This window comes from Chenopodium quinoa, unplaced genomic scaffold (genome assembly GCF_001683475.1).
Source record: "Chenopodium quinoa cultivar QQ74 unplaced genomic scaffold, ASM168347v1, whole genome shotgun sequence".
NCBI lineage: Eukaryota > Viridiplantae > Streptophyta > Magnoliopsida > Caryophyllales > Amaranthaceae > Chenopodium > Chenopodium quinoa.
In genome coordinates this window covers 6,133,867-6,147,798 of record NW_018745684.1, presented here as the reverse complement: position 1 = coordinate 6,147,798, position 13,932 = coordinate 6,133,867, and the positions used below count along the sequence as shown (strand labels likewise).

Here is a 13,932-nt window from a genome sequence, read left to right as displayed (position 1 = left end):
GTGGTCCGACAGCATGTGGTGGTGGCCGGCGTGTGTGTGGGTGGTGATTGAAACAAAAAATAAAATAAAGGGGAAGGGGAAAAGAAAATAAGAGGAGAGAGAGAATTTACCTTTGGGTGCACTCCACCTTAGGCATATGATGGGTATTTATACCTTCTCTCAATAACCCTCCTACTTAAAATTCCTTTACTACCCATAATGATCCCTTTCCTAGTCAAACTAGTATTTTGACTTTCTTTAAAAACTCATTGACTTTAAAATCTCCTTTTATAAAATAACATGCCCCAATATTTCCAAATCATGAAATAAAATATTTTCAAGATTATTAAAAATAAACTTTTAATTTAAATAATTCTTTTTAAAACTATGAAAAACCATAAATAATTCATTTCGAATTATTTAAATACTTTAAGAAATACTTATTTAAATTAAAATACGTATAAAAATACGGGGTATTACAGATACCCGATCCGATAACCATAATGGTTCGGGTACCTGATCCGATAATTTGTTGTCGGATATCATTTTAAAAGTAACGTTACTCGATAATTAACGATCCGATAAGAAATTTTCTTTTTTTTTTGTACTTAAATGTATTTATCCAAAATCTAAACTATTACTTTATTTCATAATCACTTTATAATTCACAAGATTAGTAATATTATTAGTAATTTGGTCAAGATCATGTGGTATTGTTGTAAATTAGTAGTGTTCAAAAATATCATAATAACTAAATTATAATTAAAGTCTAACTTTTCATTATCGGATATCATATAGGGTATCCGATAACCGATTCGAAAATCCGAGTACCCGAACTTAACGGTTCAGTTCATGGATATCATTTTTAGTGTTTTTGGTATCGATTAGCCGATTGAACCGATAGTGATAAAGGTTCGAGTATCCGACCCATGCTCACCCCTAGATATCATACAAAATGCAAGTAAGTATAACAAAAAATTAAATAACAGAGAATAATTACTTTAAAAGCGTTTTTTGGGTGTGGCCAGCTGCATCGTGGGGCAAGTTAACATACACCAAAACACTAACCGAGTAACCCTTGACCGACCGAGTAATCTCTGACCAAGTAATCCCTGACCGACTGAGTAATCCATGATCGAGTAACCCCTGACCGATCGAGTAACCTCTAATTGAGTAACTTCGGCCACATATGAAAATTTGTGTTACTTTTATGCTTACCAATGGGTTAATTACGAACTAATACATAGATGATTCATTATTATGGGAAAAATTTATGAAACGTAAAAATTATACTTCTTCTGTTATTTTTTTTTTTATCACAGGCTTACAACATTTGGTATTTTACACTATTCACACATACTCCTTTAATCGTTTTTTGATACGTTGAAAATATAGTCATATGGAATCTTGTTAGATTCGTCTCAAAATACACTGTATTTATATCAACTTATTATAACTTTTCCTACTATGGTTGAATTTAAGATTTTTAAGCTATATATGCATTGGTAACTATAAAAAATCCCCACGCTATGGGGAAAAAAATAAATAAGATAAAAAAATAAATAAAAACTAGCATAAAGGGAGAAAATGATGAGGTGAGAGATGTTCCTTGGATTTGGGCTCGAAGTTGTAACCTATATGGGTAATTGGCTATATATTTCTCAACTTGAAGCGTAATCACAGGCAATATTATTCATATCAATTATCAACAGTCTCAATTAGCTATTTAAATTTCAATGTATTAATACACCAATTTCTTTTATTTTGGATGAAACTTTTCTCAAGCAAGCTTGTTTGACCAAGCTAATTATGTTTTTTTGCTCTAATGATCAAGCTAGTACTAGGGACTTTTGAAAATTATTGTAAAAAAATTCCTAGCTATATATAACCATTATAGTTTTTCTTCATATTAATCTAGTGTCTAGATGAATTTATAATGACATATAGTCACCTTAATTGTAATTAAAAAAAAAAAAAAAAAAAAGAAAAGACATATAGTCATCCGCAATTTTTCATCCTGATTCTCGAGTTTTCCATGTTACCATCTTCATGTCTTCTTTGCTTCGATCTTTCTTTTAAATTTCAGTATTATTTGCTTTCCATCCATTCATCTAGTTGTCTATGCCCTAGCCAATTAAGTATAGTCATTAGACATACAATGTCGTTACAAAAACATTTTTTAATTTTAATATTTATTTATTTATTTTGCTTGAAGTTGACAAATTAAAAACAATTGTCTCTTGTTTCAAAAAAAAAGAAAAAAATAAATATATTGTCTCTTTGTCTTTCATATTACACGATTAGAACTACTCCTTAATTAATCATTTTCTCTTCACTTAATTTGTTGGTGGAACTGATAAAGGAGGGCCCTAATAAGTTATAATACGATTTTAAGATAAAATTGGCAACCACAAAATCGGCTTAAAAGGTATGCAATAATTGTCTTGTTTTAATTTATAATTATGAAAATTCTAGTAGGTTTTAACAGTGCTTTGGATGTTTTAATTTCATGACAATTACAAATGTCATAAAATAATCTTTAGATGTTATTTTAATGTTGTTCCTTCAACCATATTACATGGCCATATCGAATTTATTATTTTTCTTTGCAGCCACATTTTCATAAATATGCATGCATGTTCTATTCATTTAATAAAAATGCAGTAACATTCATTACACTACCACCTTCATACAGATATCCTTAGACATTACTCTGTATATAATAAAATATTGTCCTTTTTTATTTTTAGTTGACACATTTTGACTTCTAACACTTTTTATTGAATTTACTTTGACTTCGTTTTGTGAATTATTCTTAGAAAAACATAATCATATAAGATCTTGTTAAATCTATCTCAATATCTAGCTTTTACACTATCATACGTAGCATTTGAAATTATATTGATAAATGTACATACAAAAATGTGTCAACTAATATAATATGGAAAAATAATATACTATACTATAATAATATAAATATATTCCCTAATACATTATGCTTTTACTTATTATTGGCAAAACTACTTTCTTCGTGTTTAATTTGGCATCACACAAACCATCTCTAATAATAATAATTTTAAAAAAAATTAATAAATAAAAAAAAAAAAAAACTCCTTCAAACACATCTTAAATACGGAGTAATAAAATATATGTATTCCTTCAACCTTTCTCTAATAAAAAAAAATAATTTAATTTGAAATAGATATTTAATATATATAGATCCTTATTTAATAAAATAAAATAAAATAGACATGGGACTAGGGGTGTACACCGGTCCAAAACCGGACCGGACCTGGACCAGACCTGTTTGGACCGGGGACCTGAATTGGGTAATTATGAGGACCGGGGACCGGACCTGAATTAACAGGTCCGGTTCCGGGCCAGACCTGAAAAATCAGGTCCGGTCCAGGTTTAGACCTGAATGGACCTGTTTTGTGTTTTTTTCGTTTTTTTTTTTAATAAAAAACCTATTGGACCTGCATATGGACCTGTTTTGTGATTTTTAGACCTGTTGCATAATTTAATAATTACATACAAACCAAAATTATCAATCACAAAACTAAATAAAGTCTATAAAGTCCCGATTCTCAAACACCAAAAATACAATTGAATCCACCGAAAATACAAATAAGTCCACGAAAACTCATAACATTACATAAATTCTCTTAAGTCTCAACTCTCAAAGTCTCAAGTACTAGAAATACATAAATTCTCCAACGAGTTGTTTTCCCTTTGATCGCGTGATTCACACTAATGAGTCCACGAAAACAACTTCATCGTCTACATCGTTAGATTCACCACGTTGCACCTCTAAATAAAATACAATATAGAATATATTAATGATTGATAACAATGAAATAATAAATTTGGTGTAACAAAATTTCAAGTACATAAAATTATTACTACCTTTCTCTATTTCCTCTAACTCTTTCAAATTTTCTTCCACATCAACAATTGGCACTTCCTTAGCTCTAAGCCAATCTTGTGTGCAAAGTAGCGCTTGAACCATCTTCAATACAAAAATATTACACAGATTTGGCTTAAACAGAGATTCAAAGGCTGTGAATCTGTGATAGTGTGATCAATTCTAAAACCTGAACCCTAAACTCAAAAAAACCAAAAAAAAAACATAAATTCGAAGACAAACCATACTTGTTATCAATTCTAAACCCTAAACCCTAAACTCAAAAAAACCAAAAAAAAAAACATAAATTCGAAAAAAATTCGAAAATAAACCATACTTCTTATCAATTCTAACCCCTAAACCCTAAAACCGTAAACCCTAAACTCAAGAAAACCAAAAAAAAAAACATAAATTCGAAACAAATGAACTAAAAAAAAGAAATTCAACATGCAAACATCAAACAATCATTATAAGAAATTGAAACATGAATAAACATATAAATTCTAACACTTAATTCATTATTTTGAATACAAAATACCCAAACATAATTAGATAATTTAGATTTACATTAAAAAAAAATAACTTACCGGAGAAATGGAGAATCGCGCGGCAGCTGTCTCATGCGGTGGGCGCCTGGGCTTCGCCTGAGAGAGTGAGGAAGGCAGGGAGGTGTCACTGTCGACGGTGGGCGTTGGGCTGACTGGCTGAGAGATAGTGAGAGTGAGGGAGAGGGGGAGACAGCCAGGGAGTTTGGAGATTGGAGTCTTGGAGATAGCGTTAGGGACTTAGGGTTAGAAATGAAAGAGAACAGAATCGTCAGTTCGTCACTCAAGCAAAGCAGCAAGCAGCGTTAATTTGATTTTTGATTTTTTTTTTTTTATTTTTTTTTTTTTAAAAAAATACAATTTTTCCGGGTTTCAGGTCCGGACCTGAAAACCCCGGGTTTAGACCGGGTCCGGACCGGAACCGGGAACCTTGATTTTTAAGGACCGGGACCGGACCTGAATCAACAGGTGCGGGTCAGGTCCGGTCCGGATCAGGTCGGTTCAGGTCCGGTTTCAGGTCCGGTCCAGTTTTTGTACACCCCTACATGGGACAGAAAAATCAAATTTCTGAGTTTTGCCTGCCTCCTCTCCAACTGCATGCATTTATACATAAGTTTGAGAAATGACATAGTAACCACAATTTTGCTTCAAGATATGTTTGAATTTCATCATTTAATACTTTATATTTATGCATGTGCTAGTATGGTACTGTACGATCTTTTCACTAATAAATTCTAAGTTGTTTTGGAACTCATATTAGCTGTCTTGCTACTTGCTATAACTAGTTAACTACTAATATGTAGTGCCCCACGTAATCACGCATGGGTTTTATTAATAATAATAAGCTAAATTTAATTCGGATTATTTTATTATTTTGAAATAAAATACTACTATGTAGAATATTCTTCATGATCGAAAATACTAGAATTTTGAAATTATATTGTGATAGAGAGCTATTACGGACTATATTATTACGTCATCTATTCTTTTATGTTTGTTTCATTTGTAATATCCTCTTTATTTAAAGAGAGAGTTCAAAGTTAAATCTTGATCTTAAGTATTCATCGATATATTTACAAAAAAAACATAGTTATGAAAAAACATAACTATCCATCATATTAAAATTGACACATAATAGTACTCCATCCCCTAGCTCCTGAAATTAGATCAAGTACTCTAAAATATTTACTAAATTTGACATATTTTTATAGTGGTGTACATCACTTGGAGAATATTTTTAAAAGGCTTTAAATAAAATGTGACATATATTTGTATTTTTTTTTCTATATATTTTTTTTAAAAAAAATTTATTTAGGGATTGAGATAGAGGACTAATTTTATACTTGTATATTGTATATTAAATGAAAGATTTATTCACTTCTCCAATCCATAAAGTTAAAATAAAAAGTTGTTCTGTGCCATCCAATAAAGATCAATTTATTGGATAACCCTCAATTATTTTTGTAATTAATAATCCATTTTAGGGTTATATACTTGTATGCAACGCATACGGGAGATGCCTTTATTCAATTATCCTTAGGGGTGAGCAAAGATCCAGGGTACCCGGTACCGGACCCGAAACCGATTGGGACCCGCCAGGTCCGGACCCTGAACTGGTCTCATCGGTTCCGGGACCGGGTCCAAAATTTCGGACCCGGTTGTAACCGGTTCCGGTTCCAAATCCTAAAATTTTGGATCTGGTACCCACTGGGTACCCGGTTGTATATGATATACTATGTGGATTGTTTGTGTTTATAAAAAACTAAAGAGTTATGTACAGCCCATTATAATTTCTAAGCCCAATTGCTTATAAAACTCTCAACCCACTATCAAACAAAACCCTAAAACTTCTAGATTTTTCTCTCCGCTCTACTATATCGGTTACCCAACATATATTGTACAAAATAAATTTAAGAAAACAAAAATATGTTGAACGTAACTAATTAGTAAAATAAATAAAAAAAATATTTAATATAATTAAAATAGCTTAATGTATACCCCGCCCTCCGAACCGGACGTGAAGGTCTCCCCTCATCCGGCTCTCTGCAGGAGAATCTCCACTCACTGCATATAAAAATATAAGTATTAAATGCTAAAAATAAAAATACACCAAAAAAAATATTATGATTTGTATTATATTTCAACACTTATATATATAAGTGGGTACCCGGAATCGGAACCGGTACCCGGTGGAACCAATTCCAATTCCTAAATTTTAGGACCCGGTTGTACCGATTCCAATTTCGGTTCCAAATTTTAGGACCCGGTCCCAACCAATTCCGGGTCCGGATCCTAAAATTTTGACCGGGTACCCGGTTTGCTCACCCCTAATTATACTTAAGATGGGAGGTATTAGAGCAACATCAGTGCAGTCTTTATCTTATTACTTTCTTTTTATGTATACAATGTCAACTTTCCAATAACATATACAAGTAATAAGAATTCTTCAAAATCAACCCTTCATATTCATTTAAGATTTTTCAAAAATCATTTTAATAATTTTTTATTGCACTAATTATTTTATTTAATTCACAATTTTAGTCTTGAGTTTTCAAGACTCCATTTAAAACACTACGAAGACTTATACAAACATGCAAAAAGTTATAAACATTTGATATTAAAATGATATAAATCGAGACAAATCTAATTAGATTCCACATGTCTATATTTTTTCTTAGCTATAAATCATCAATAATGTTAGTCAAAGTGAAGCAAATATAGTCTAAAAGCCAAGCTGTTGCAAGTATTAAAAAACGGAGGAAATATTAAGGTAAGTTTTAGCAAAACTCAAATCTCAAATAACTTCAAAAATAATCAAGGGAGGAAAGATAATCGATCAGTAATTACCCTCTTAATTAAGGGGCTAATCATCTTGTCAAAGTAAATCCTTATCAAGTTGCACTTATCTAGTTTAGAAGAGATCCACAACTCAGGCTCTAACAAATACCATATTAAATTTAAGATAATACAAAATGAGTTTGGGTAACACAATGCAAAAAAGAAGAAAGAGATCCAGTTTGGTTCAATTCACTTACATATGTTCCAAGGAAGCTCATACTAAAACAATTACTCGTACTTTATAAGGTGAATAGTTGATACTAGGAGTAACACGGCCTTCTACTTGATAAGGTGATACTTTTTCTCCATTTATTTCAATGTGAAGCAACTCACAAAGTCAGATCACAAGTAAACTATAATGGATTTTAAAGATTTAATCCAGATTTAACACACACATTTGCCACCTCTTACTTTCCATGTATGGACAAAGCTCCAAAGTTATAAATCTTGTAATTGTACTTGTTTGTTTGAGACATGTAAAAACAAGAGAAATATTAACTTCTAAAATTTACTATATAATATAGCTGACATGATGTACATAAGAAGTTACACTTTAATAATGAAAAATTTACTTACCTAGCTATATATATTCTCCAAGTAAAAGGAATAATCCATGAGAATTTTAATTTATTACTATTGACCAACAAAAGAGTTGTTGTAACTGTAGAACTGACAGAGATTCAAATTTCACGACAGAGTTTTCTACCAAACAAGTGAAATCATCACTTTTGTAAGTACTAGTAGTGTAATCTATCGAATGAATCTTTTAATGGGCCAATTAGCAATAAATCAAACATAATTGCAATGTCCTTCCATAGAAGGAAAATTTTTGACAGCTACAAATCGACGCAGTTTGCTACTAATGTGAGTAAATATTTTTATATCCAAACTACCAACGCTGACCTTCGTTAATCTTACAACTACACATTTAATAATCCTCATAATCATCCAATTCATAGACCTAATTTAACAGTTTAACCTGTCAAGTACTCTGATCCCTTCTTATTCGCCTCGCTAATTAGATTATTATACGGAGTAATTATAAATATATATAAAACAAACATATTTTGTTTGAGTTCTACTCGGTTACTAACTTTCTATGACGACAAAAATTAATGAGAAGTGAAGAGTTAGTAGAATATCACTCATTTGACGTTGGTTTTTTTCCACTTAGCTAAAAGTACGCACTAAATTAAACTCCGTTAATAATCGTTGTTTTATCAATGCATAATATATATCTATACCTTATAGCCTTTATTGCCCTTCAAACATGAGCTTAATTTAGGCCGATGATAATGTAACATACTCAGTCAAATTGGATAGATCAAGAATGAAGTTAAACTTAATTATTCTAGGAATTAAATAATATCGTAGCATATCTTGTGTAGCCTAGGTTTTGGAAAGCTCCTTATTTGCAAACCCTTATTTTTCCAAACCCTACTTAGTTACTATGACAGTATAAAATCATGACAAGTGAAGAGGGGATCATTTTTTTTGTTCTTTTGTTAATTTACTTCGAAGATGCTAATTACATGCAACTTCCATTACCTTTCTTTTGTTAGTTCCTACTACTATACGGATCCTATTGTTCTTCCCATTCAAAATCGGGGAGTAAATTAAGAAAAATAAATTTTAATAAAGGGCGAGAAAAAATAATTAAATTTCCTTTCTCTCCATTCAAACATGAGTTAAATTCAGCCCAATGATAATGTATAACACGCACAAATCCAGTCAAATTCGATCTAATAAATTCAATAATGAAGCTACACTTAGGCCTCTGTTCATTTAGTTCACCTTAAATAAATAATTTCACTTGAATAAAAATAATTTTAGTTCAGTAAAAATAAGTTCACTTCATTAAAATTATTTTCAAATCAGTAAAAATATTTTCAGTTCAGTGAAAATATTTTCAGTTCAGTAAAAAGCGGTAACTCTAAAGAAAAAATATAATAGAGAATTAGTAAAGATAATTTCATGTCAGTAAAATTAATTTTAGTTCAATAAAAAATAATTTAAATTCAGCAAAAATAATTTCAGTTTAGTAAAAATAATTTCAGTTCAACAAAAATAAGATGAAGTGAACATGGCCTAATATTAGGAATTAATTACTTTTTAGCATATCGTATGAAACTTTCCTATTTGCAAACCCTAGGATAGATTTTTACCTCGTAAGACCACCTTGTAATCTTGTATGTGAATTTGGCAAGAGGAAAGGAAACTCATGATAGATCTAGATGTTTCCTTTTTCATTTATTTTCTCTCTCCTTTTTCCTTCTTTCTCTTTCCTCGACAAAGAAGAAGGTGACAACAATGCCAAAGGTACTTTTAAATTTCGGGGGGGGGGGGGAGGGTTTGCCTTTTGAGATCAACTTCTATCATTAAAATTTTTGATCTAAAGCTTTCATGGTCGATTTTAACAATCTGTTAAAGCCATGAATTCTTTCTATCTATATCATTTCTCTCGATCTCTCAAAACAGCAGCGGCGCCATAAACTATATTGGGGGTGGAGTTAATATTAATGGATGGAGTGATCGAGATAATGGGGGGGAGGGTTTGCCTTTTGAGATCAACTTCTATCATTAAAATTTTTGATCTAAAACTTTCATGGTCGATTTTAACAATCTGTTAAAGCCATGAATTCTTTCCATCTTTATCATTTCTCTCGATCTCTCAAAACAGCAGCGGCGCCATAAACTACATTGGAGGTGGAGTTAATATTAATGGATGGAGTGATCGAGATAAAGGGGATTTGAACGGAGAATTAAGAGACTGCGATGGGGTTGCCAAAGAGGTTGAAGCCATTGAGGGGAGCAAAATTAGCAGCTTTGATGTTACTTAATAATTGTACGTAGTTTACTAAAATTAACTGATCAAAATAACCTGATAAAACAGGTCAATATATAAATATAATTCTAACTGCCAACCATAGTATTTTAACGTGTTTTAGTAGAGATGATCAAAAAATCCTGCCGGGTCGGGCCTTAACATGATACGTCGTGCCCAAACCCGCAAAAAGTAGTGGGCTTTTCAGGCTTTTTCGGGCTTTTAACTAAAAATGCGTTTTTAGGCTTGCCCAAACCCGCCCTATTTTCAAGTCGGGCCGATGTTGATCACCTCTATATTTTAGCAGGTAATTTTAACATTTAGAGCAAATTTAAGCAGCTAAGTGTAAAAGATGGGATTATATTGATGAGTTAGATAAAAAGTTGGACCAATACAATAAGATCATTAAAAGAACAAGTTAGGCCCTGTTCTTTTGAGCTTTTAGGCAGAGCAGAGCAGATTTCAGCAGAATAAAGTAGATTTTAGCAGAGCAGAGCAGGTGCCAGCAGAGCAGATTGAGTCACCTGAGCATGGCTCAACAGAGCAGAACAGAGCAGCTCTAAAGAACAGGGCCTTACTGGTGTTATTTTTTTTCTTTAATTTATAGTTGAAGTATTTGACTTAATTAATAGTTATGCATGATTTTTAATTTAACAATTATGGACCTAATGGTGTTTGATCATTACTTATGTTTATTTTAGTCAATTGGTTGTGATTTTCAGGTAAATAGTTGTGATTTCAGTTTAATAATTATTGTATTTGTATAGATCCGTTGATAGTTATGAATTTTAGGCTAATAGTTATGATTTTAGGATTATTAGGTTTCTTTTTTGTTTACTAATTATAATTTAATATAATAGATAAGGTATTCGAATTATTAGTTATGATTTTTTTAGGCTAATAGTTATAGTTGGCTATTAGTTATGGTTTGCGATTGTCTTTAATTAGTTGTGATATGTTCGGGTAAATAGTTATGGGCGGGTTTGAATTAATAGTTTGAGTATTTTTTAGCTATTAGTTATATTTTTTTTGGTTATTAGGTATATTTTGAAGTTAATAGCTATAATTATTAATTAGTAGATGGTTATGGTTTTTTTTGGTTATTGGTAATGGTTTATATTAATTATAATTTTGAGTAAACTGTTGTGATATAAGTCATGATTATGGTTACTAGTTATTGCGTGCATCTTGGTAAATCCTTAAAATTGAAGATTTTTAGGTTAATAATTATGATTTTTGAGTTAAATTGTTACAAATTATAAGTTATTGGCTGATGTCTTTAAGCAGTTAGTTGCACTGTGATCTGACAAGGGACAAATCACCTGACACAAAAATCAAAATCTAGAGTGGTAGGTAACTCCAACTCGGGAAATGATTTTGACACACCATAAATTGAGGTCTTGTTTGGTTGACAAACAAATTTATGGGAATTTTAATTTTCTAGAAAATGAATTTATACATGCTTGTTTGGTTGACAATAATGTAGGAATTGGGACTTTCTAGGAAGTTCCACTTCCCACAAAATGGAGGAATTAACTTACCTAATCCCCCTTAGGTAAGTGGAACTTCCCATGGGAAGTGGAAATTCCTACATTCAACCAAACAATTTTTGAAAATTCCTAGGAATTACAATTTCATAGGAATTGAAATTTCATGAGAATTTCTACTTCCTACATCCAACCAAACAAGGCTTGATTTTGGCACACCCCTATGTGATAGCACAGTTTTTTATGCTGCTCTCACATGGAGGTGTGCCAACATCAATAAAGGGTGTGCCAAAATCAATTTCCCTCCAATTCCTTTCTCTTATTCTTATTTCTCTCTCCTTCCTCTCTTTCTCTTTCTTAGTCTCTTCTATGATTATAATTTTATGTCATATTTCCAATAAAAATGAATTTTATTATGTCATAAATGTTCGACTTATGTAATTAAAACCATCGTTATCCTAAATTTTCCTTTTCAATCCATTAATTAAAGTATTTCAAACTTCATATTCCCACTGTATTAAAATGCCCTAAGATTTGTGTATGTTTGAATTTTGAATTGTTAATTTCCAAATCCTTGTTTTTCATTTGTTTCTTCATTAGTAGTTAATTATTAATGAATATAGGGGCACATTTTATTAGCAACTAAGTTTTTTGCAACCATTTATGATTTATTAAAAATATCAAGATTTATTAGAACAAAAACGACATGCAAGTAGACAAGTTACAATCAATAGGTCAAAGTTTCAATTTGATTAATTTCCATTATGATATGAATTTCCCTATCTCTTTCTTCTCTTCGTGACAAATTTCATTTTTTACAAATTAAACCTGAATTTTTATTACACAAATTACAATTACTCTTCAATAACAAAATGATTTAGCCCCAGATTAATAAACCTTAATGAAAAAAAAAAAGTTTGGCTTTCGGATTATTCAGGCTTGTGTATGTAATTCAAAAGCCAAAGTTTTTTTTAGTCTTATTTTCTTGATCAAGGGAATGGGTGTTAGGGTTTGGATTAGGAATTCTGTATACTCTTTAAGCATCGGTTTGTATCCATAATGAGAATCAGATTGAAATAAATGTTAATAAGGTGAATATTATCATGATGGCGAGTTGAAATGGAGAGACCGTGGTAGAGAACTTCTAAACGAAAAAGTGAAAAAAGAGGAGAAAGAAAAAATGGAGGTTAGAGGTTAGGCTTAAAAAAAAAAAAAAAAAAAAAAAAAAAAGCTAAGTCACCAATTGTCATGTACTGTAGGACTTTTTTTTAATAATTTATTTTTTTATTTTATTTTGATAAATTTCCATATACCACATAGGATTTTGACCTATTATAGCAAGTAGCTTTTCATTTGTATCCAACTTAACAAGGTTGGATTAATGTTGACAATTTTTTCCTTTAATTAATAGCTAGTATATAGTATTCAGTTAAATGTTTATGATTTTTAGGTTAATAGTTATGGTGTACATGTTTGGCTATTATAGTTATAGTTGATTTTAATTAGTTGTATATTCAAGTAAATAGTTATGATTTGATTTATATTAATATTGATAAAGGTATTTAATTTGCATGTTTAAACTAAATTTGGTTATAATTTTCGCGGAAATAGTTATAATTTTGAATATACATTTGTTAAAGTATTAGTTATGATATGATTTTCATATTATGGTTTAATAGTTATTGTATTTGAGTAATTAGTTATGAACTTTAGACTAATATATTTTTACTGTTTGTGGGTCACTATGACAAGTTGGACAGGTTTTTGGAGTTAACACCATTAACTCACTGTTTGCTACTATTCATCATCATCTTCCTCCCACCTTCTTCTTCTTATGTTCATCTTCTACCTCTTGTTCATATTTTTTCTTCCTACCCAACTTAATCTTCTTCCTCCAATCTCTGCCCACTTTCACCTTCTTTTGCTTTCAAGTTTATTCGACTTCGAAGCCGGCGAAATTAAACGAAAACCCTAATAACAAAGGGAGTTAACCCTAAAGGGTAGCTGAGTTTTTCTTCCTCCATTGAATTTGATTTCGCATCATCATTTCCGACAGCTTCGTCCCTGAAATTAAACGAAAAACCAAATAACAAAGTGAAAATAACGGGCATGGTTAACCTTAAAGGGTAGGTAAGCTTTTCTTCCTCCATTGATTTCGACTTGTTCGATGTCATAGTGCAAAGGTGTATTTTCACCATTGAAATTGAAGGTTGAAGGAGGAGAGAGAAATCAGAAAATATCAAAAGGTTGAAGGAGGAGAGAAAAAAAACAACAGTTAACCTTACATATACACCCTTGATAAACAATAATTCTTGTTTATATCAAGGTTATAAACTTATATTTTCTCAATAACTA

The 13,932-nt window shown here is 31.0% G+C and overlaps 1 long non-coding RNA gene across 1 annotated transcript; it reads right to left on the bottom strand.

Annotated features, from left to right (window-relative positions):
- Nucleotides 1-3,566: 3,566 nt before the first annotated feature.
- Nucleotides 3,567-3,947, bottom strand: LOC110717725. The gene is made up of 2 exons (XR_002510782.1): nt 3,886-3,947; nt 3,567-3,789 (listed from the first exon to the last, which is right to left on the bottom strand). It is a non-coding gene; the product is annotated as an uncharacterized LOC110717725 (long non-coding RNA).
- Nucleotides 3,948-13,932: the final 9,985 nt, after the last annotated feature.